Genomic DNA, 22,115 nt, shown 5'->3' on the forward strand with positions numbered 1-22,115 from the left:
CTTCACTTCTGGTGAAGCCAAGTCCCTGTATAAATGTATCAAATTTCTGATACCACATCCTTGGTGACTGTTTTAACCCATATAGAGACTTCTTTAACTTGCATACCAGTTCTTTCTTACCCTTCACCGCAAAGCCTTGAGGTTGCTTCATGTAGATTTCCTCTTCCAGATCCCCATGAAGAAATGTTGTCTTCACATCCATCTGTTCTACCTCAAAATCAAAAGCAGCAGCAACAGATAAAAGTAATCTAATAGAAGTTACCTTTTCAACAGGAGAAAAAATATCACCAAAAGCAATTCCCGACACCTGGGAATAACCTTTTGCTACCAACTGAGATTTGTATTTCTCCACCTTTCCTTCTGCATTTGTCTTCTTCATGAACACCCATTTCCTACCAATGGGTTTCCTTCCAGCCGGCAACTCCACCAGATCCCAAGCCTCATTCTTGTGCAAAGATGTCATTTCATCAACCATGGCCTCTTTCTAGAGTTTTCCATCCTCTGAATCTACTCTTCATTCACAGTTCTAGGATCATCATCAGTAATAGATAAAGAAAAATTTGAATAGAAAGTAGATGGACTATACCTTTCTGGCTGCCTTCTTTCTCGAACTGATCTTCTCACACCCGGAGTTTGTGGCTCTTCATCTTCTGATTCCTCCTCTGTTGTAGAGTTTGATTCTTCCTCCTTTAGCTCAAACTCTATCTTCTCAGGTTCCTTTGGTTGGACTTCATGTTTAATAACATCTTTCACCTCTCTGAACACCACATCTCGGCTATACACAACCTTCCTTGTTACTAGGTTCCAAAGCTTATAATCCTTTAAACCATCCTTATACCCAATAAAGATGCACCTTTCAGATTTACTATCCAACTTGATTCATTTCTCCTTTGGAACATGTACATATGCATCACATCCAAATACCCTTAGATGTGAAAGAGAGGGTTTCTTACCAATCCATACCTCTTGTGGAGTTTTATCATCCAACGCTGATGAAGGTGATCTGTTGACCAGGTAACATGCTGTATCCACCACCTCTGCCGAGAATTCCTATCCTAACCCAGCACCACTGAGCATGCTTCTTTCCCTTTCCATCAACGTCTTGTTCATTCTTTTTGAAACTCCATTTTTTTGAGGTATATATGGAGTAGTCTTCTGTCGTGATATACCACACTTCTTATAGAATTATTCAAATTCCTTACTGCAAAACTATCCATCGTTATCTGTCCTGAACACCTTTATCTTCTTCTCTATCTGGTTTTCCACCAGAGCCTTGAATTCTTTAAAACTATCAAAGACTTCAGATTTATTCTTAAGGAAATATATCTATGTATTCCTTGAGAAGTCACCTATAAATGATACATAGTACACAGACTTACCCAATGATGGAACCTTCACAGGTCCAAACACATCACTATGCACAAGCTCTAATATATGTTTTGCTCTCTTACCACCAAAGGGAAAACTCACCTGATTCTGCATCCCATATACACAATTTTCACAGAAATCAGAATCCAGAGAGCTATTACTCATACCTTCTACCATACCCTTACCATGAAGTATTCAAAGGCCCTTCTCTCCAATATGTCCAAGCCTTTGATGCCACAGCATGGTCTTCTCTCCAGAGACAACTAGATTTTCTGCTCCACTTTCAGGAACCACAGAACTGTTGTACCCATCAACAACCGTGCTACCTTGTAGCTTGTACAGAGTTCCAATCTGAACTCCCCGCATCAATTCCAGTGCTCCCCAAACCATCTTGCAGGTATCTTTCTCGAACATTGTTTTGACTCCCGCATCATCCAACTTGCTTACAGAAATCAGATTTCTGGCCAATGCAGGAATATGTAGAACACCCAGAGGTGTTCTAACCCTTCCACCTTGCAACTTCAACTTTACTTTTCCACGACCAATGATTCTAGCCTTCCTATCATCCCCTAAGAAGACATCACCACCATCGTATTTCTCATACTCGCAGAACCACTCTCTATGGGGAGTGAAGTGAAAGGATGCACCTGAGTCAATCGACCATGCCTCATGATCCACATGTGTACTTGAAGAAGCAAAGTACACATCCCCACCTTCATCTGAGGTGGTTTTCACCTCTGCAAAAGGAGCATCATCAGATCCCTTTCCTTTATCAGGAGCTTTAGATTTACAGTCCCTTTTGTAGTGCCCTTCCTTTCCACATTTCCAACACACCACTTTTACAGGTTTTCCTAGAGATTTAGATCTCCCTCTAGATTTAGATCTCCAACTTGATGACTTATTGTTGTTTCTGTTCTGGGACCGTCCTCGTACAGACAAGGCATCACCATTCTAGCTCTCTATATTTTTTCGTCTCATCTCCTCCATCAGCAATGACGAGACTATTTCATCAAACTGCAATGCAGTTGCATTGCTACCTATTGCAATAACCAGACTATCCCACGAATCTGGTAGAGAACACAACAAACTGATGCACTTATCTTCATCTGAAATTTTAATATCAACAGACACTAACTGACTTACCACAGTATTAAATGCGTTCAGATGCTCTGTCACTGAGTCTCCATCTTTCATCCTCAGGTTGTACATCTTTTTCCGCAGGAATAGTTTATTCACCAGAGACTTAGATTGGTACAAAGTCCCTAACTTTTCCCACAAAGCCTTCGTCGTAGCTTCCCCCCTTACATTCAGCAATACTGAATCTGAGACACACAATCATATTGTGCTCTTTGCCTTCTGATCCAACTTCTTCCATTCTTCATCAGACACTCCCATTGGTTTAGTACCTGGATCTACCACAATCCACTGATCTTTATCTACCAACAGATCCTCCATCTTGAGTTTCCACAACTCAAAACTCTGACCATTGAATTTCTCAATCTCTATCTTTCCACTGCTCTCCATCTTCTTTCTCTACTAGAATCGATCTCGCAGATCTCCTACTGAACGGGGTCTACCACAGGCCCAAGCAAAACCCCTCAGCAACAAAGGTGTCCCCTTGAAGCCAAAACAGCACTGATTCCAAATGTAGGTTTTAACCCCGTACAGAAATTACTTGCATACGAATTCTAAAAAACAGAAAATAAACAATGTGAGAGCATAACACATAAAACACATATACATAGAGATTTTCCCCTGGATCCCAAAGGCGGGACTACCAGCTTGATTTTTCATTATGTTCCTTTCAATGTTATAATACATATTTATACATGCCAAAGCATCCAATACCATGGACCGAAAACCATCACGTCCAAAACCATGGACCGAAAATCATCGCGTCCAAAAAAAATGTGCGAAAATCAGCGAAACCATAGGTGGGTCCACCCAACCTAACATAGGTTCCAAAACCAAAATTTTCAGGGGCGTTGCCCAGGACCACATAGAATGGGGTTACCTGCACCCCTCAAACCCCCTGTGACCCCCCTGCTACGCATTCGACACAACGAAGGGGGGGCTCCGCCCCCCTTCTAACCCCCCGGTTAACTACGTGGGCTGGTCATGGAAATAATATAACACAACCCAACAACTTCTACTTCAACTAAGTTAGGAAAATCCCCATTGACCTGGAATAGGAATGGGAGTAGTTCAATAAAAAGCTCCATGCAGATCTTAAGCAAACATCTGAACTAAAAACTCTCAAGCAAACCTACCATAAAGCAAATCCAAAAACAACAGGGGAAGGAGCTATAGGAACCCACGACATTGAGGTGATTCCTACTATTCCTACTTCCAAAATTGTCTTAAGAATTGAGGAAATACCTCCATTAGATATATTCTACAATCCTATCCACAAGGATGTAGTGAAAATACAAAGGAACAAAAGGAAACTAGACACCACTACTGTTACGACTCCAGAAAATGAACCAATGGATATTGTATGGAAGGACATGCCTATCGACCCATCAGAGAATCTCAAAAAGGTGTCATTGTTCATAGGAGCTTATGCCACAACCATCATCGACAAGGAAACTGAACTCCAAATGTCGTTGAAGGAAAAAGAATAGAAATTTTGCTGCTAGAACAACAATTAGCCCAAGAAAAAACTAATCAGCAAGCAGAAATATAGGTAGCGCAACTTCAAAGAGAATTCGAACAGATGACGATGCAGCACCAGGCCAGCTTAGTAGAAAAGGATTCACAAATATAAACCATGATAGATAATTCAAAGATAACCCACAAATTGACGAATTCATTAAAGAAGCAATCAGCCTCAATTCCTTATTAATGCAATAAGAAGATGTATTCTGCCAAAAGATTTCACAAATAAATCCTTATTGTGAAACCAGTGATAAATTGACGAACCAAATAATTGATATGAGGCTTGAGTATGAAGAAATCCACAAAATGGTTTTTGAATTTATCACTTGGCAAGAATGAGAGGATGGAAGAAAGGTTGACCTACTAAAGCTAGAGGAGACTCATAAAGATATCATGTTTATGGATTGGGAGTCTTGTTTGAAACAAGCAGAAAGGGCAACAACGATAACAGTAGGAGCAACAAGCAGCATAATAGAGGACATAAATGAAAACCTTCATGGTGTCAATATTGTCAAAGAGTGTTTACCAGGGTTTCTACCAAATGTCAAGCAACTAGAGCAGCAATGGAAACAGACAGCGTAGGAAAAGGAAGAGGCTATTAAACAGCTAACCAGCCTGAATTGGGAGGCATACTAGTAGTTTCTAGTAAAACCACACAACCATTGGATGACTCTAAGGTGTTTAACAATCTCTACACAAAAAATGGTGCCAGCATTGACAGATGCCATATTTGTTAGGTAGTTAAAATCTACAATCAGCCAGTCACCTCAGCTCAAGCCAATAACTGATATTTGCGACCTTAGAGATCAAGTTCAAAGGAGCTAGTAATTAATTTATTTTAGTTTTAGTTTTATTTTTTCTCATTCTGAGGAGAGTTGTTTGAAACCTCCTCGGCTACTTTTGTAATAATCTATTTTGAGACATATATTTTAGTATTTAAACCCCTCTCACGCATTTAGAGAGGGGTCCAGAAATTTTATCAAAAACACTTTTAAAGACATTACACTTCTGTACTTTTGAGGAGGTTTTGATGAAATGAATGGAACATGATCTATTTTTCTTTAAATATCTATCACGTTCTACTGAAATGCACTTTTGGACTCTTAGAATGTGTTGGATTGAATAATACTGGGTCAATATTGTTGAAGCACATGAGCAGGACTTATCATATATGGTACTTTTATCGTATGATTATGTTTTATTTATGTATTAAGAAATACTTCTTCTTTCAATTGTTTTATGTATGAAAGTCATAATTATAGTTTTGCATTATTGCACTTCTGTATGATGTTAGCTCTGATTTTGTTTTGAATACATGAATGATTTTTTATATGCGATATATTTCTCTCAATTGTTTTATCTAACTATTTATCCAAAACAATTCTCATTAAACGATTTCATTTCTTTTGGCAGTTGAATGATCTTTATTACCAATTGTTGTATGACATCATTATAGATTGCATATTGTATTTTATTCCATGGTATATTTATAGTTAGATAATGTTAGATTAAGATATATGCATGTGTTTTGTAGCTAGATTAGATTACACTTAGCTTAATCATTTCTCGTTACATCCTCTATCATCCCATCAACATGATCAAATCAACCCTTTCTGGGAAACTGGTCCCATTATCCCTAGTCAGAGCCACTATACCAAATGGAAAAGGAGTTGCTTTCAAGGTCTGGACCAGGTGGTTTTCCCCCATATTGTCACAGTGATTTTCTAGGCTTCAACATTTTGGCGCTAGAAATAGGGACTAACTATCAAAATCAAAAAGAAAATCTAAATCAAAAAGCCATTCTAAGGGTAAAACTCCCTCACCATCACCTCCAAATTCTCGGTCACATTCCAAATCCCCAAATACTAGGCATGAAGTTGTAAAGAAACCCTTAGATTCCACTATTGTTTTCCCAAAGAAATCAAATCAAACTTCTTCTACTGAGACTCCTAAAGTTCAGTCTTTAATCCATAAACTACAAGGGATTTCTCTATCTCAAGAAGAATCTAAATTATCCCAAGCTAATGTTACTTCTCAGTTCCCTTCCTCTCAAAGGTTAACCGGGTCGCAGAGCGAAAAATTTTAGATTCCCCCATTTGAATTTTCTCTACCTCACCCTATAAGGAAAACTAAGAAAACACAATCTGAAGCTCATAGTGAGATTCTCTCATCATCACGTGAAACACCCTCATTCGCTCCATCCTTTTCATCACAAAATCAATCATCCACCTCACAGCTCTAGATTGTGATTTACACTGGTACTGGAGCACAAGCCTCCTCTACCCAATCACCTTCAACGACTGGAACATATTCTTCTACATAGATACCCAGGATGGCTCAAAGACCATGGAAAAATCCAGGAGTTGTTCGAATGGCAGAACCATTACATCCACTACCTACGTATCTAATGAAATGGTTGCCAAAATTCGACCCTTATGATGGTACACCTGCTGAAGAACACATAAATAACTTCATGTTGTCCATAAATCTAAATGCAGTGGTAGAAGAAGACACAGCTGTAATATTATTCCCTTATACCTTGCAAAGATCAGCAAGATCATGGTATTTTTCATTATCATTAATTCCATTAATAGTTGGGATGCCTTTCAAGAGCAGTTCCTAACCAAGTTTGGAGATGACCGATTGACAACTACTCTTCTCAATGATCTCTCCAACTTGAAAGTTGAACCTAGAGAACCAATTAAGGACTTCAATTCATATTTTAATAAGTTATTTAATAAGATCCCAATGGCATCCAAACCCAGTGATGAAGTTCAAAATGAATGGTACATTTCTTCTCTTCCCTCAAACACAATTATTTTTGTCGATAGGGCTGCCAAACCAACTTTGGCAGAAAACATGAAAGAAGCCATAGCTGTAGAAAAACGCATTTTAGCTTTAGATAAGAAAAATGCATTAGAAGAACGAAAATCCAAAAAGGTAACTTTCAGGGACGAATCCAAGAAAAAAGCACCTAAAGATCCTTTTGATCTTGAAGGTCTACAAAAGGTCCTTAAAACCATGTCCAATGAAATGGTCGACATTAAAAAACAGGTAGCTGAGACTTCTTCAAGGAAATCTTACAGACCTTACAAAATAAATCCTTCCTCTAATCCTAAACCTCCAAATACAATATCAAATGTTGAATCGGATGTGGAGGAAGAGGAAATCTCAATAGTTGAAGAACAAACTGATGACGAAGAAGTGGTTGAATTACAAGGAATGTGGGATTTCATTCTTCCTAATGAAGAATCACAAGAAGCATTACCTGTCACAACCAAGAGTAAGAGCACTGTTGATTTTCCACAAACAAATCAAAAAAAGATGTCCTCAACTCCAGCTCATAAAGATAAAGAAATAGGTAGGAAGTCTTCCCCCAAATCCACTCAAACCACTCCTCCTCAATCAAATTATTCACCATCAACCAAAACTCTGTTAGTTTCTGATGAATAGGAATACAACACCGTTGAAGATATGAAAAAGACTAGGGATAACATTACATTCCGTGAGCTTAGAAAGTTAAAACATCAACATAAGCTAGTGCTCAAAGATCTAAAAACTGTCCCTACTTCTCCCCTTCTCGCTGTTGTAATATCATAGGATGCTCAAGAAATGGGAAGGCCTCCTACTACCTTATCAGACAAAATCAATTCAACTGATATTTCTCTAATAGGTGGAAGATCCAAATCCTATACACCTCCATATCTTTTGACTTTTGAAGTTTTCAATAAGAATTTGCACAATTTTTTGGTTGATTCTAGAGCATCATCCAACATTCTACCAAAAATAGTTTGTGCAAAATTAAACATGGAACACCAAAAATCCGTTGTTCGTATCGTGTAGTTAGATTGATCTCAAGTTGAAGTTATAGGAGAACTCAATCAGGTCACTATTAGACTCTCATCAAACCCGAAAGTATGTCAAGTGATTGACATTCTTGTGGCCGATATCCCATAATTCTATGACTTGATCCTTAGTACAGACTGGTCCAAAACGCTTCATGGCTATTTCGCAACCGACTGGTCCCATATGTGGCTTCCTTATAATGGTATGCCAAATCAAATCAGGGTTGACCGTGAGAAACATCAAAATTATATCGTTACAGAACTAGAGGGATAAAATGAGCTCGTCACATACAACAACAATATCATTGGAAATTACTTAGTTGAATCATTTCTAGGCAATTTCTATGAAAATACTTCACCCTTTTTGGAAAATTCGGTTATATCGCAGGTTGAAAATTATTCTCAAATAGATTCTTCTAAGTGTATAAATTTTGTAGATAAACCTATAGTTGAGTCTTTATGTTGGAAATTATTTTTTGATGGATCTAAATCTAACGATGGAGCTGGAGTAGGTTGCATATTGGTTAGCCTTGAAGGGGAAAAAACTATGTTAGCATGCAAACTTGAATCCGAATGCACAAATAACACTGTCGAATATGAAGCGTTTGTTCAAGGTTCTACAAAGCCATCAGCCTTGATATCAAATATGTTCAAGTGTTTGGAGATTTAGAAATTGTAATTAAATAGGTGAAGAATACTATACACTGTCTTTCTAGACATTTTAAACATTATCAATCACTAGTCTAGGACCTCACCTCCCATTTTACAACATTTAACATTTCCCCTATCCCAAGACTGCAAAATGCAAGTGCTGATCTTCTGGCTAATGTTGCATCCAAGATCATTCCACCAAGAGATTATAACCCCCATCACTTTGCTATTGAATTAATTTTTAGGCCTTCTATTCCTGACAATATCACCAATTGGTGTGTTTTTAATAATGATCTGGATATCATAAGTTTTCTAACATCTGAAGGCTCTTATGATGATCATATAATAGATGAGGATCAACATGACAACCAAATTAAGCAAGAAACAACTACAAATTCCATACCTAAATCTGTGGTTAAGCTGGAAGATTTATATGATCTTAATGTTGGCATTATGACACAGGTTTGGTGCTATGACACAGGTGTTGTCCTTGATGGCAACTCACTCAAATGACAGATCACAGTTCAAGCTCTCAGAATGAAGGAAAAAGAGATATACGCAGGTTCCTCTTAACCAAGTCGCGTATACACGCGAGATCGCCAATCAAAAGGCGCGTATACGTATGCACACACTTTCATGTAAGGCAAAGCGTGTACATGTGGGAAAACTTATTTTTGGTCCATGGTATTTAGTCCTTGGTATTTGGACCTATGGTTTTGGACCATGGTATCTCGTCCGAAGTGTTGAACCCAGGTATTGGGTCCATGGTATTGATTCTCTATGGTTTTGGACCATGGTATTGGGTAAGGCCTAAGACTATAAAAGGGGAAAGAGATCATTAGGCAAAGGTACTCAAGGATTGAATATCTTATGAAGAGCAAGATCTAGAATACTGGTCATTGGTGCATAGCTAGATCTGAATCAAGGAGGAACCTGAGCACAAGGAGAAGGATAAGTTCTATTGATGGGTCAAGATCTTAAGGCTTGAAGAGAAGTATCTTTGTGTGATTTTGATCTGTTAATTTTGGCGCATGACTTGATCTATAAATCTGATGATCTAGGTATTACTGATGTCTGAATATCTGAAAAGGGTAAGATTATCTTTTATAGATCTGTACGCAGGTTCGGCATAGTAGTGGCGCGTATACACGCTGGTTCATTAATTCAAAACAGCGTATACGCAGGTTGGCCTTAATACAATAGCGTATGCACACAGGTTCTGCATATTGAAGTAGCGTATGTCTCATGAAATATGTTTTAGCTACTTCTGTTTATTGCTACAATGTTCTGGGTTTAGGATTGGTTTCTGGTTACTGTTAATGTATTCTGGTTACAACATTCAGAGAAGTAATTGGTTGATTCAGTTTTGAATGAAGCAAAAGAGATTGGTTAATGCAGATGTATTTGATGTTTGATTATTGATGGATCCAGTCTGAAAATTTATGAAACGTGGTCCCTGGAAGAAAAGAGAAGGTTGTAGCCTTCTGTAGGTCAGCACCTACATACTAGTACATCAGCTAGTACAAGAGCTAAGGGGGTTGTAGCTCCCTTCTAGGAGAATCTGGAGAACGAGAGAAGGTTGTAACCTTTTACAGGTAGAAGCCTAGGTACTGGTATAACACTACACCAGTATAGAAATATTGTAAAAAGAAGTTTCTTATTAAAAGAATATAGAGACGAATTGCAGCAGGTGGTTTTCACCCACATTGGGTTTCCACCTTATATCTTGTGTTCATGTGTGTAATGATTTGTTCTATTTTGCTGCACCTTTTTACTATTCTTATGGTTAATGAAGTTCTGATGCACTGATTAAAGATCAAAATTTTAACTGAATCATAAGTTTACTGATATACGATGGTTTCTTTAGACACAGTTGCGTATATACGCAGTTTCCCATAACTAAAGTAGTGTATATGTATCTAAGAATGAAAATGAAAAGTGATTGATTTGATAATACTGATTCACCCCCCCCCCCCCAGTATTATTTCTAACACTTAAGGATAGATTCAAGAAACCTACTAATTCAAAACTTTAGAGTTCAACTTTGAGGTTTGAATTAGTTAATCTTGGAACTGAACTTAAACCTCAAAATATTAATTTGGGACTTAGTCTTACACCTGATGAAAGACTAGCCTTTATTCATTTGTTAAAGAAATACAAAAATGTTTTTGCTTGGAACTATGAAGATCTTAAGACATATGATACTTCCATCATTCAACATACCATTCCCATGATATCCAATGAAAAGACTATACAACAGAAGTTGAGAAAGATTCATCTAAATTGAATAAGCTTCTCAAAGCCAAAATAATTTTTCCTGTTAGACATTCAAGGTGGGTTTCTAACCTTATTCCAATCAAGAAAAAGAATGGTGATATTTTAATATGTATATACATTCGCAATCTTAACAAATCTTGCCAGAAGGACAACTTTCCATTACCTCCTATGGAACAGATACTACAATCAGTTGTGGGCTCAAAACTGATGTATTTTTTGGATGGATTTTGAGGTTATAATCAAATTCTCGTACATCCAAATGATCGGCTAAAAACCACATTACCAATCAAATAGGGAACCTATGCCTACAAAAAAATGCCATTTGGGTTAATGAATGCTGGTGCAACATTTCAGAGAGCCATGGATATAGCTTTCAAAGGTTTGGTGAATAAATTAGTGGTAATTTATTTAGATGACATACCTGTGTATTCAAAAAAGTGCAGTAATCATTTAAAGGATTTAAAACAAATATTTGAGCGTTATCAGAGATATGGAATTTCTCTCAATCCCAAGAAATCTTTCTTTTCTTTGAGTGAAGGAAAACTCCTTGGATTTATCGTATCTAAAGAAGGAATTCACATTGATCCTGATAGGATAAGATAAATTTCTGAAATCTCTTTGCCTCATAATAAAAATTCCATGCAATCTTTCCTAGGTCAGATAAATTTTGTTAAACGATTTGTCCCTGAATTTTCATGAATTGTCTTACCCCTCCAATCTATGATTAAGAAAAATTTTGTTTTTAAATGGGGACATACTGAGCATGAATATTTTAATCTAATTAAACAAGCAATCATAAATTCTCCCTCTTTAGAAACTTCAAATTTTTCTAATCATTTCATTTTATATACCTTTGCTTCTGAGACATCATATGCAACTATATTGACACAGGTCAATGATGACAAAATCGAAGCACCAATTTCTTTTTTTAGCTCCAATTTGCAGGGGGCTGAATTAAATTATTCTAACGTTGGAAAAAAAGATTTTTTTGGTTTTCAAATCAATAAGACATTTCATACCCTTTCTTCTCAAGACTCACACTAAGGTAGTAGTCCCATTCTCAGCAGTGAGAAATTTACTAATGCAAAGAGAAGTAGGTGAGAAAAGAGAAAATTAGGTAACAACACTGCAAGAATATGACATTGAAATCAAACTAGCTAAAATTGTTAAAGGTCAAGGTTTTTGCAGAATGCTAGCAGGAGCATCCAACTTACCAGCACTACAAGATTCAGGTGACGATGTACAAATATGAGAGGTAAGCCTCAATGATACTGAGTCTAAATATGCTGGTATCATCTTTTACTTGAAAAATGGATATGCCCCTATACAATTCAATTACAAAAGAAAAAGGGTTTTGAGGATAAAAGATAAGAAATATGAAATCATCAAAGATATTTTGTTTAGGAAGAATTATGATTCTGTTTTACTTAGATGCCTTGAAAAATCTGAGGCAGAAAAGGTTTTGTAGGAACTCCATGATGGACTAGCTGGTGGACATTTTGGAGGAGACACAACAACACATAAAATCCTACATGTTGGCTATTATTGGCCAACATTATTCAAAGATGCACTGGAATATGTAAGGAAATGTAAAATTTGTTAAACAGTTGTTGGAAGACAGAGGAAACCCATATTACCATTGCAGTCAGTCAACATTCAACAACCATTTGAGCAATGGGGACTAGAAATAATAGGTGAGATCATTCCTCACTCTTTAAAGAAGCACAGATATATCCTTACAGCAATTGATTACTTCACAAAATGGGTGGAAGCAATTCCACTTAAGGTAGCCAATTCTGAAAACATCATTGAATTCATTGACCATTTTATTATCACTAGATTTGCTCTACCAACTTCCCTCATGTTTGACAATGTAGCTTATTTCACGGGCAATGCTATGATAGAATTTTCTCTTAAAAGAGGTTTTAAACTTAAATATTCTGCTAACTATTATCCTCATGGAAATGGTTTGGCCAAATCTACAAACAAAATTCTCATAAGAATCATCAAACGAACCATTGATCGAAGTTAGAAAAACTAGCACAAATCTTTAACATTTTCTCTATGGGCAGATCGAATAATGCAGAATGCCTCAATAGGCACTTCTCCTTTTAATTTGGTCTATGGGAAAGAGGTTGTTCTACCTATAAATGTAGAAATTCCCTCTCTAGCCTTGGTTCAATTTATTGAAGAAACTCCTTCTTCTTTTATGCAATTAAGACAATCACAAATTCTCAAGCTCGGAGAAGAAAGAGACAAAGCCAAAATCATACATGCACATCATCTACACTTTGTTAAATCTTCGTTTGATGCAAATTCTGTAAGTCCTAAATCCTTTCAACTCGAAGACCTTGTATTGAAGTGGGATAAAGCACACGAGGAAAAAAGTAAGCATATCAAATTCCAAAGAATGTGGCTTGGCCCATTTCAGATTGCAGAAAAAATAGGCCCATAAACCTTTTTATTACAAGATTTATCAGGAAAGAGAGATTCTCTACCTGTTAATGGGCAGATTTTGAAGAAATTCTTCCATGACTTCCAAGTTGCCCTAAGTTGTATTATGTGAGTTCCTAGGTTAATAGGTGTACTAGCTATTTTTAGTAATCTAGATCCACCATTATCAAATCTAAATATCATGTATCCCTATATGTAATATCCGTGAGATCAATAAAACATACTATATTTGGTGTTGTGTTTAATGGATCTCTCTGCTTTCTCTCCATTTTCCAATATGGTATTAGAGCTGATTCTGGCCTGAATCCCTCAAGGGAGGGCCAAGACAATGTGAGAGAAGCCTTGAGTTTATTTCTATGTAAATAAATAGGGTAAGAAAGTGTTTGATTTTAGTGTTTCTGTGTGTAAAATTATTGTGTGTGTAGATCTAGAGTCTAAGCAAGATTGTTGGGTGTGATCGTGAGAAGCAATCAGAGTGTGAAATCGATGTCCAAGAACATCATTCAGGTGCTTTTGTCAAAGGATTATAGTAATCAGGTCAAAGTGCGGTGATTTTCTTCATAGTATCAGCATCATTTGTCAATGCATTTTCCAAAGAACTCAAACCCCATCATAACGCACTCCTATCAGAAAAATCAATTCTTCTGGAGGTGGAATCCCAACGGATCAGTGAAACCACATCGTCATAGTCAGAAACCACTGTGGACAGCTACGGTGGAGGATTTATTTTACAACAGAATTAGTCACGGGATTTTTTTGCGTCATAAGGCCGCAGATTGGACACGTCGTATAGATCTATTGTTAAACGGGCTCATGGCAACAAAATTATGGATACTAGAGATTATTTGACTCAAAATTACTCAAGCAATGGCCAGATTTCAGCGTTCAGCAAATGATAACTTTTTTTTCATCTCGTTCAGTTTGTGCCCATTCATTGTGGAGGATGATCCTTTGAATGCACAACAATCAAAATGGGAGATCGCCCACAGAAATGATGCACCAAGAGAACTCTTGATCGTTTTTAAAAACAAATTTATATTCCTTTACCTCATGTCAAGGTGAGACAAAGGCAAAGATTTTGGTGGCGTGAGCCAGAAGGGCAAAAGCTGGGAAGTGGAAGGACTGTTTGTGTGTGGATTCGTGGTTTGAAGTGGTTTCTTTATATTATTATTTTATATGTTATAATGAAGATTTAAAAAAACATGTGAGATTGTTTTGGTGTTGTGCATTTTTAAAAGGATTGATGGTTCTTAAAATGGAAGCCTCGGTGTCTGAAACGTCAATTCTTGTGTGTTAATAATTTTGGTTATAAAAAGGGTTGGTGGTTCTTAAATTGGAAGCCCCGGTGTCCGAAACATCAATTCTTGTAAGGTCAAGTTGTTTGATCAGCTCTTGAGCACATTTAGTATCCAGACCTCCATCCTATCAATTGACGAATAGTCGAAAGCGAAATATCCGACAGATGGTGGTTGGTCCATAGGATAGTTCATTACCTGATGGCTCTTATCGCGGAAGCCCCGACGTGCCGAATTTTTAATATTGTTGATCCTACAAAGTTCATCAATGATGGTCAGAGGTGGTTACATTTTAAATGGAGGTCAAGTGACAGCTCAAAGATGTGGTGGTGAAAGAGCAATGTTTGTGAGATTCCAGAGTGGATGTGGGTGTTGATGATGACCATATCAGACAAATCTGAAAAAGTTTTATTTATTGTTATAATATGGGTTTTCTATATTTTCTACATGTAAGCATTAAGGGAGGGTGTTGGAAGTAATGCTTCCATGACTTCCAAGTTGTCCTGAGTTGTACTGTGTGAGTTCCTAGGTTAATAGGTGTACTAGCTATTTTTAATAATCTAGATCCACCATTCTGGGATCTAAAGATCATGTATTCCTATATATGTAATATCCATGAGATCAATAAAACATACTTTGTTTGGTGTTCTGTTTAATGGATCTCTCTACTTTCTCTCTATTTTCTAATACTCAGAGACCTTGTATTGAAGTGGGATAAAGCACACAAGGAAAAAGGTAAGCATACCAAATTCCAAAGAATGTGGCTTGGCCCATTTTAGATTGCAGAACAAATCAGCCCATCAACCTTTTTATTGCAAGATTTATCAGGAAAGAGAGATTCTCTATCTGTTAATGGGCAGATTTTGAAGAAATGATTTTCATAGAAGATAACCTCTTCTATATTTGTATACTATTGCCTTTACTTTTTCTAGGAAAATAAAAGTTAAATAGAATTTACTTTTGGCCTTTCAATAATAATCTCTTTTATATTTTGACTTTTCACTTGTATAAGTAGATATTGTTGAGAAGATAATTTTCACATTTGAGACATAAGCTAAGTTCTATTTCTCTGAAACCTGCTTGTTTTCCACCAAAGTCATTTGTCCTTTGCAAAACCTCAACTTTATAAAAAGACCTTTGTTCTACCCTCAGTCAATAAAAGTATATTTAACAAAGCAAAGACTCTCTGTAGATAAGCATCTTCAACTCTACAATTGTCACCCAGAAACTCTTAAGGAGTCAATGATTCTCCCCATCTAGTAAACTTTTCTCTTTTTAGAGTGTAATTCTAAAATATTCTTAAACTTAAAGGATAAGAGGTCTCATCAAGAGCCAACTTACCATGTTCATAGGAAAGTAATAAACTGACATTACCAATACTGCATATCAAAACAGGGTAATGGCTTGAGATTATTTTAATCAAAAGAGAAGGGGTCTCATCACGAGCCAGCTTGTTCAGTTGAGTTACAACTGGTGAATGGTATTGTCAATTTTGGCCACCAAACCAAGACAATGACCTTTAAGTAGAAAAAATGAAAAAATTTAAAAGAAAAAACAAATTGTTTATAAAAGAAAGAAAAAAGAGTAAGTATATGAATCTGAATTTATCTCTAAAAATTTCACTCTTATCTGGATGGGATATTGAATCATCACTGGTTAAAAGGTAACCCTGTCGAGGCTATGGACGCCTGCTAGCAGCAAAGGCTCTACCTATGACAAATGAGTATATCTAAAATATAATATGCAAGAGCCCCCTACTTTATCTTTAAAACCAAGTAAAGACTGATGTAGACAAAGGAATTTTCATTTTGAAAAGGATAATCAAATGGATGATAATTAGGTGGATTTTATTTTCTTATTCAGAGAAATGTTACTTATCTTAGATTTCATGTATTTCTTATTTTATGAACTATCCTCATTTTGGAAGTTTTAAAATTTTCAAAAAACTATCAGAGACAACTAGTTCTTCCAGCAAATCGCCAATTGTTGTGCTATTCAACAACCCCACATTTATTGATAGAATAGTTAATATTCTATCAATAAATGGGGACCCTTTATAAAAAAAACCCTCTAAGAAAAATTTAACACTTGGGCGCTTTCTTTTAAATTTTTAGAAATAAATCAAGATATCAAATCAAAACCTTTTAAGACTATCAATTTTCGCTTTTTTCCGCATATCGTTGGACCAAGTGTGTCAAAGTTTAATCAACAACCGAAATTTGTGAATTGCAATGGAAGGGATCACCGAATTTAACTTAGGATATCATTAGACTTCTCATTCAAAGCTAAGACTTAAGATATTCATTGTAAAATGAAGCGCTTATCATAATCGCATATTGACTTTCACAAAATCCGCAACTGATAAAGCATGTCGTAATATGTGAAATGCAATATTGCGGTAGAACGATCCAATACTTATTGCATCGTGCATTTTACTTAAAAGCCAATATTATGAACTGAAAAAGTTTTTGAAGTGCGATAGAACCCAGACCCAATGAAAACAAATATTATAAATTAAAATTTAGGTCTAACACTTAGTGAAAAGCACTTTATGAAGTAATTATTCATTTAGGCAAACTACACTCTAAACGATAAAGAATATGCCGCTCATCTTGCACCCCATGGAATTCTAAAAACTCTTGAAAAACGCATAACCAAAAATGTGATAGTGTAATTTGCGATATTGTGATAATCTTATCGCAATCGCATTATCAAAATTTTTGTAGTTTAAACTCACCACCTTAAAGTTTTTTCTTCCTGTGTGCGATGCATTAGTTTAATGAGTAATAAAGGAAATGATAAGAGACCTTACTGGCTATTTAATAAGTTTAATGGAATTTATGTTAAAAAGCGGCTCGACATGATACGATATCTTTTCATCTGCGTTTTGAATAAAATCTCCTTTCTTGTCACCTTTTGAAGTTAATTGTATCATTTAATTCTCACTGTCATTCTCGCTTGTGTTTATCTGATAACTTCCATTTTCTCCATTTCAGGAAACCTCCGTAGAAAACATTGTTAGAAAGAATGGAAAAGAAGGGAAAGGCGACTACATCTGAGAAATCAAACATGGTGCCGCTTTTCTCTGATACCACATGCAGCAAGGACAAAGGAACCACGACATGGGAGGCCATGTATAACTTGTTAGAGGAAGAGCAGCCCAAGCCACTGGTAACAAAGGCCACGGCTGATGCTTAACAGTCTTCTGACGCCTCCTATTTTGAAATAGCATATTCATTCCTACACCGAATAGCTGTGAGACCAAAGATAATACCATATACAGATATGGTCAAATGGGTAATTGATGAGGTAGACATCTCAGATAGAACCTTCAAGAATAAAAGGAAACAGGTCATGGGGTCTTTCTCACCAGACAGCCTACGACTAATGTACCAGTTACCAGAGCCTCAAAAGCTCTACAACAAGGAGTTCCTTGAGAAACTCGCCAAAGAAAACAAGGACTTGTTAGACGTTACACAGACCTGGAAATCAAGTGGAGGAAAACTCAAACAGGATAAAATTAGTATGTACTCAATGGCATCCATTTCTCCCCCTCATATTTTCGCAACAGCAATGATATGTAGGTTATTCAGTAGACCTAATAGCACAAAATTTTCCATGGAATGGCTCCCATTAATAGATGAAGCAGTTAATGCAAGGATTATGAACTCGGCTCAAATTTTATTAGACAATTTGTCAAAGACCATTGTGGAATATAGAAGGAAAAGAAGTCACTCTTTAAGGATTTCCCCCCTTTCTTTATGAGTGATTTTTTTATGGATGCAATTTGTTTTAGTTCTTAGTTTCCGAATATGGGATTGAAATGGATTGTACAGAACCCTCTTCCCATCCACATATACCATAAAATTTTGTGGGAATCCCAATTCCACCCCCATTTTTATAAAATCTGTCAAGGTGTTATGCTACCTATTCATAAAGCAGTTTTTGATAAAATAACCCCTAGGTTTTCTCAAGAGGCCGAAGTAGATATCTTTCCAGTAGCCAGATGGTTTTGGGAAGAGACATTCACCTATATTAGATTTTTTGGGAGAATTTCTTCCCCGCATGTCCTCCCATATTACGTCCCCGACAAACTTTTGGCTAGAACTGGCCTACCAGACTGTAGGGGAAGGTGGCTTAACTAGAGGACTAAAAGAGCATAAGAAAGCCATTTGGTTGACCTTCCCATTACAATGTGGTGCTTTTTCACTACACGATTATGGACATGCATTAAAGGAAGTAGAGATTATTATGTCTCTGAAATTGGCTACAGTTCCAGGAAGGCAATACAACCCAAATGGCACTGTTAAGGAATTTACTACTATGGTAAAAGTTAAACAATTCACCCATGAAGAGGATGCCTTCAATGACCTCTTCCTACAAGCAGAAACATTTTCACAAGTTTTGCATATGGCATCACTACTTTTGACCCCTGACTATATTAATGCTTTCCATGTGTACAGAAATAAGACTCTGCCAAAGGTCTCATTGGACCTACTGCAGATCGAACCAATAAGAGAGACAAATCCTAGTGTAAGCTTGGAGGGAAGTTCCAAAGAAAATTATAAAGAAGAAACCCAAGAGAAGTCGACTCATGAGTCAGAGAACTCAGAGTGAAAATCTCAAAATGGGGGAGGAAACACAAATAAAGAGTCTGAAAAAGACACGGTTGGAAATACAGAGGAGACGACCGAGTAGGCCTTAGCAAAGAAAAGGGCAGAGGTTGCTTCTACTTCAACTCAGTCAGGAAAATCCCCAATCTTTGACCTGGAATAGGAATGGGAGAAGTTCAATAAGAATCTTCGTACAAATCTTGAGCAAACATCTAAACTAAAAACTCTCAAGCAAACCTAGCATAAAGAAAATCCAGAAACAAAAGGGGAAGGAGCTATAGGAACCTAGGACATTGAGGTGATTCCTGCTATTCCTACTTCCGAAATTGTCTTAAGAATTGAGGAAATAACTCCATTCGATATATTCTATAGTCCTAACCACAAGGCTATAGTGAAAATACAAAGAAATGAAAGGAAAATGGACACCACTATTGTTACGACTTCGGAAAATGAACCAATGGATATTGTATGGAAGGACACACCTATCGACCCGTCAAAGAATCTCACAAAGTTTTCGCAGTTCGTAGGAGCTTATGCCACTACACCATCAACAAGGCAACTGAGGTCTAAATGCCATTGAAGAAAAAAGAACAGAAAATTCTACTGCTAGAACTATTATAGCCTAAATCGACCTCAGGCTGAAAGAAAGAAGGTCTAGGGTAACATCAAACCATGCTTAACCTAGTAGCTAGCCCTACCAGGTTGGGAAAGGGCTCTCTCCTTGTCAATCTCAAAGAAAATATGGAAAGTAATGCTTGAGATGACTAATATGAATACTAATTTTAGGCTAGGTATATTTTCAGAGGATTTGATTGATTTTAATGGTTGGTTGCTGGATCAAATGAGGAAGGCAGCTTTGGGTTCGGGAAATCAACTCAGATTTGCAGAGGTTTCTGTGGGGCGAGGTAGGCAAGTGTTTTAGCACTTTGAAATGAATGTGATGGTGAGTCTAAAGACTAGTGAGGAGTTGGAGAGGGCATGCAAGTTTCATGAGTCCTCTTCAAACAGCAGAAAACATTTAAAACTAAATAAACCCCAAGGCAGAGCATTGAAACACCAATGGATTCCACCCTTTAATCTTGATTCATTTAGTTATGCAGAAAAAGATAGATGATGGCACATATACACATAAAATAAACTAAATTAAAGAGGAGAAAATAATGCTAATTCACATTACCACAAGAATCCCACAAAATGTTGCAAAACCCTGGTTCATTTCCTTGCCAAACTATAGAAATGATGTACAAAGTAGTTCAATGCATCCACAAGAGTCCAACCTTGACAAATGACTAAGAAAGTACAAGATATAGGCATCAAACCACCTATGCTAGCCATCAAGGGTTGAATCCTTGAGTCAATGAGTTGTTTCAACAAGATCTAAACTAGGAACTAAAAAATAAGCAATGGAACAGCTTGCCTCTAAAACTATGGAAACTAATTCATTCATCCTCAAACCAACTCTAACTGATGTATCTACCTCCTTAAGTCATTTTTCATCATATTTACATCATGGTACATCAAGTTACATCAAATTACATCATTAATTGACCAAGAGAGAAGAAAAAGTCAAACTGACAGCAAACTGGGCGAAATTCTAAACAAACAAGCAAAACTGGCAAATTTTTCTCCTATGCGCAGCGCCACTAATCCTATGCATAGCGCTTTTTCCAAGCCAATTTTGGAAGGCTTCCCGAAGTCCAAATCGATAGAAATCCAAAGATAAAAAGAGAAATGAAAAATACCACTACTGTGTAAACGAACAGCTTAAGAGTAAGCATTACGTAATCTCCGGAATCCTGATTATAAGTACAACAGAATGACTCAATGGAAGCTATTCTAACGAATGAATCTCATTTGGTTCAATAATGTGAAGTGAGCTTCTTTATCAGTAGAAGGATCTGGTGAAAGGATGGGGAACACAAGTTCACTATATTTTTGACCGGGAACAGGACCTATTACAATAATGTTTTTTTTATTGGGACGATAGTTCTGAAAATAAAAATTACCCGTCTTTTGTCTAATCTCAGGGGAAATACGATCCGGAGGGGCTAATTCAAAGCCCTCGGGTAAAATTATAACAGCTCCTACATTTAAAGCCCCTTTCTTGCCATTAGCAAGAACTTGTTTCATCTGCATATCATAGGGGATCTTAACAACTGCTTCAAATACGGTATTGGGAAGCACGGACTGTGGAACCTCAATATCCACAGGTTTTTTTGCCAAGTGACAATTGGCACATACCATGAGCGGAGATATGGGATATAGATATTGATATATAGATATTTCTAAGGTTAAATATCTCAAACAGAGTTATTTATGAAAAAAATTTGGGTCAAGCATTCGATAACGAATCCTATTCATCCTTTACAATGATCTTATAGATCATTCGATAGGGTTGGTAGCTCAGTGGATCAGAGCTCATGGTTCCGGACCGTGAAGTCAAGGGTTCAAATCCCTTCTAGCCCAAAAGATGTTGTATTTTAAATGAAAATTCCTTTCCATCGCGGTATAGGAGAGAATCTTTCTTTATAATAGAATAAAGTATTCTATCATAATCCCAAATCGATACTTCATAGTCCTAATCAATAATGAATGGAAATGATTTCTCAATGATTCATTCTCCCTCGGATTTGGAAGAATCTCTCGTTCTATAACCCTAATCTAAATCTAATAATGAGGAAGATTTATAGGAGGTCATACACAAATATGCTGGTTACTCTCGGACGTACCGGGTATCATTTTCGATAAATGACCCTTTGTGAAGACTAAGTTCCATAGCTTTGCGCTATCCCAATCATATCATAATCTCCCTACCCCCGAAAGGCCTCCCTTTTGTCCCCTTTCGGGGTGGGCGAGGAGGGATTCGAACCCCCGACACCGTGGTTCGTAGCCACGTGCTCTAATCCTCTGAGCTACAGGCCCCGTCTCCGCTGGATTCGTTCCCAGTAGTCGCT

General features: G+C 36.9%; 2 non-coding genes across 2 annotated transcripts; one reads left to right on the forward strand and one right to left on the reverse strand.

Moving 5' to 3' along the window:
- The first annotated feature begins 21,553 nt into the window (after nt 1-21,553).
- On the forward strand, nt 21,554-21,627 carry TRNAR-CCG (transfer RNA arginine (anticodon CCG)). Its single transcript has one exon. It is a non-coding gene; the product is annotated as a tRNA-Arg (tRNA).
- Nucleotides 21,628-22,009: 382 nt separating this feature from the next.
- On the reverse strand, nt 22,010-22,083 carry TRNAR-ACG (transfer RNA arginine (anticodon ACG)). The gene has a single exon. It is a non-coding gene; the product is annotated as a tRNA-Arg (tRNA).
- Between the last annotated feature and the right edge of the window lie 32 nt (nt 22,084-22,115).

Source organism: Pinus tabuliformis, chromosome 9 (genome assembly GCF_031772625.1).
Source record: "Pinus tabuliformis cultivar Carrire ecotype Pingquan chromosome 9, CPIR1, whole genome shotgun sequence".
In the NCBI taxonomy this organism is placed as follows: domain Eukaryota; kingdom Viridiplantae; phylum Streptophyta; class Pinopsida; order Pinales; family Pinaceae; genus Pinus; species Pinus tabuliformis.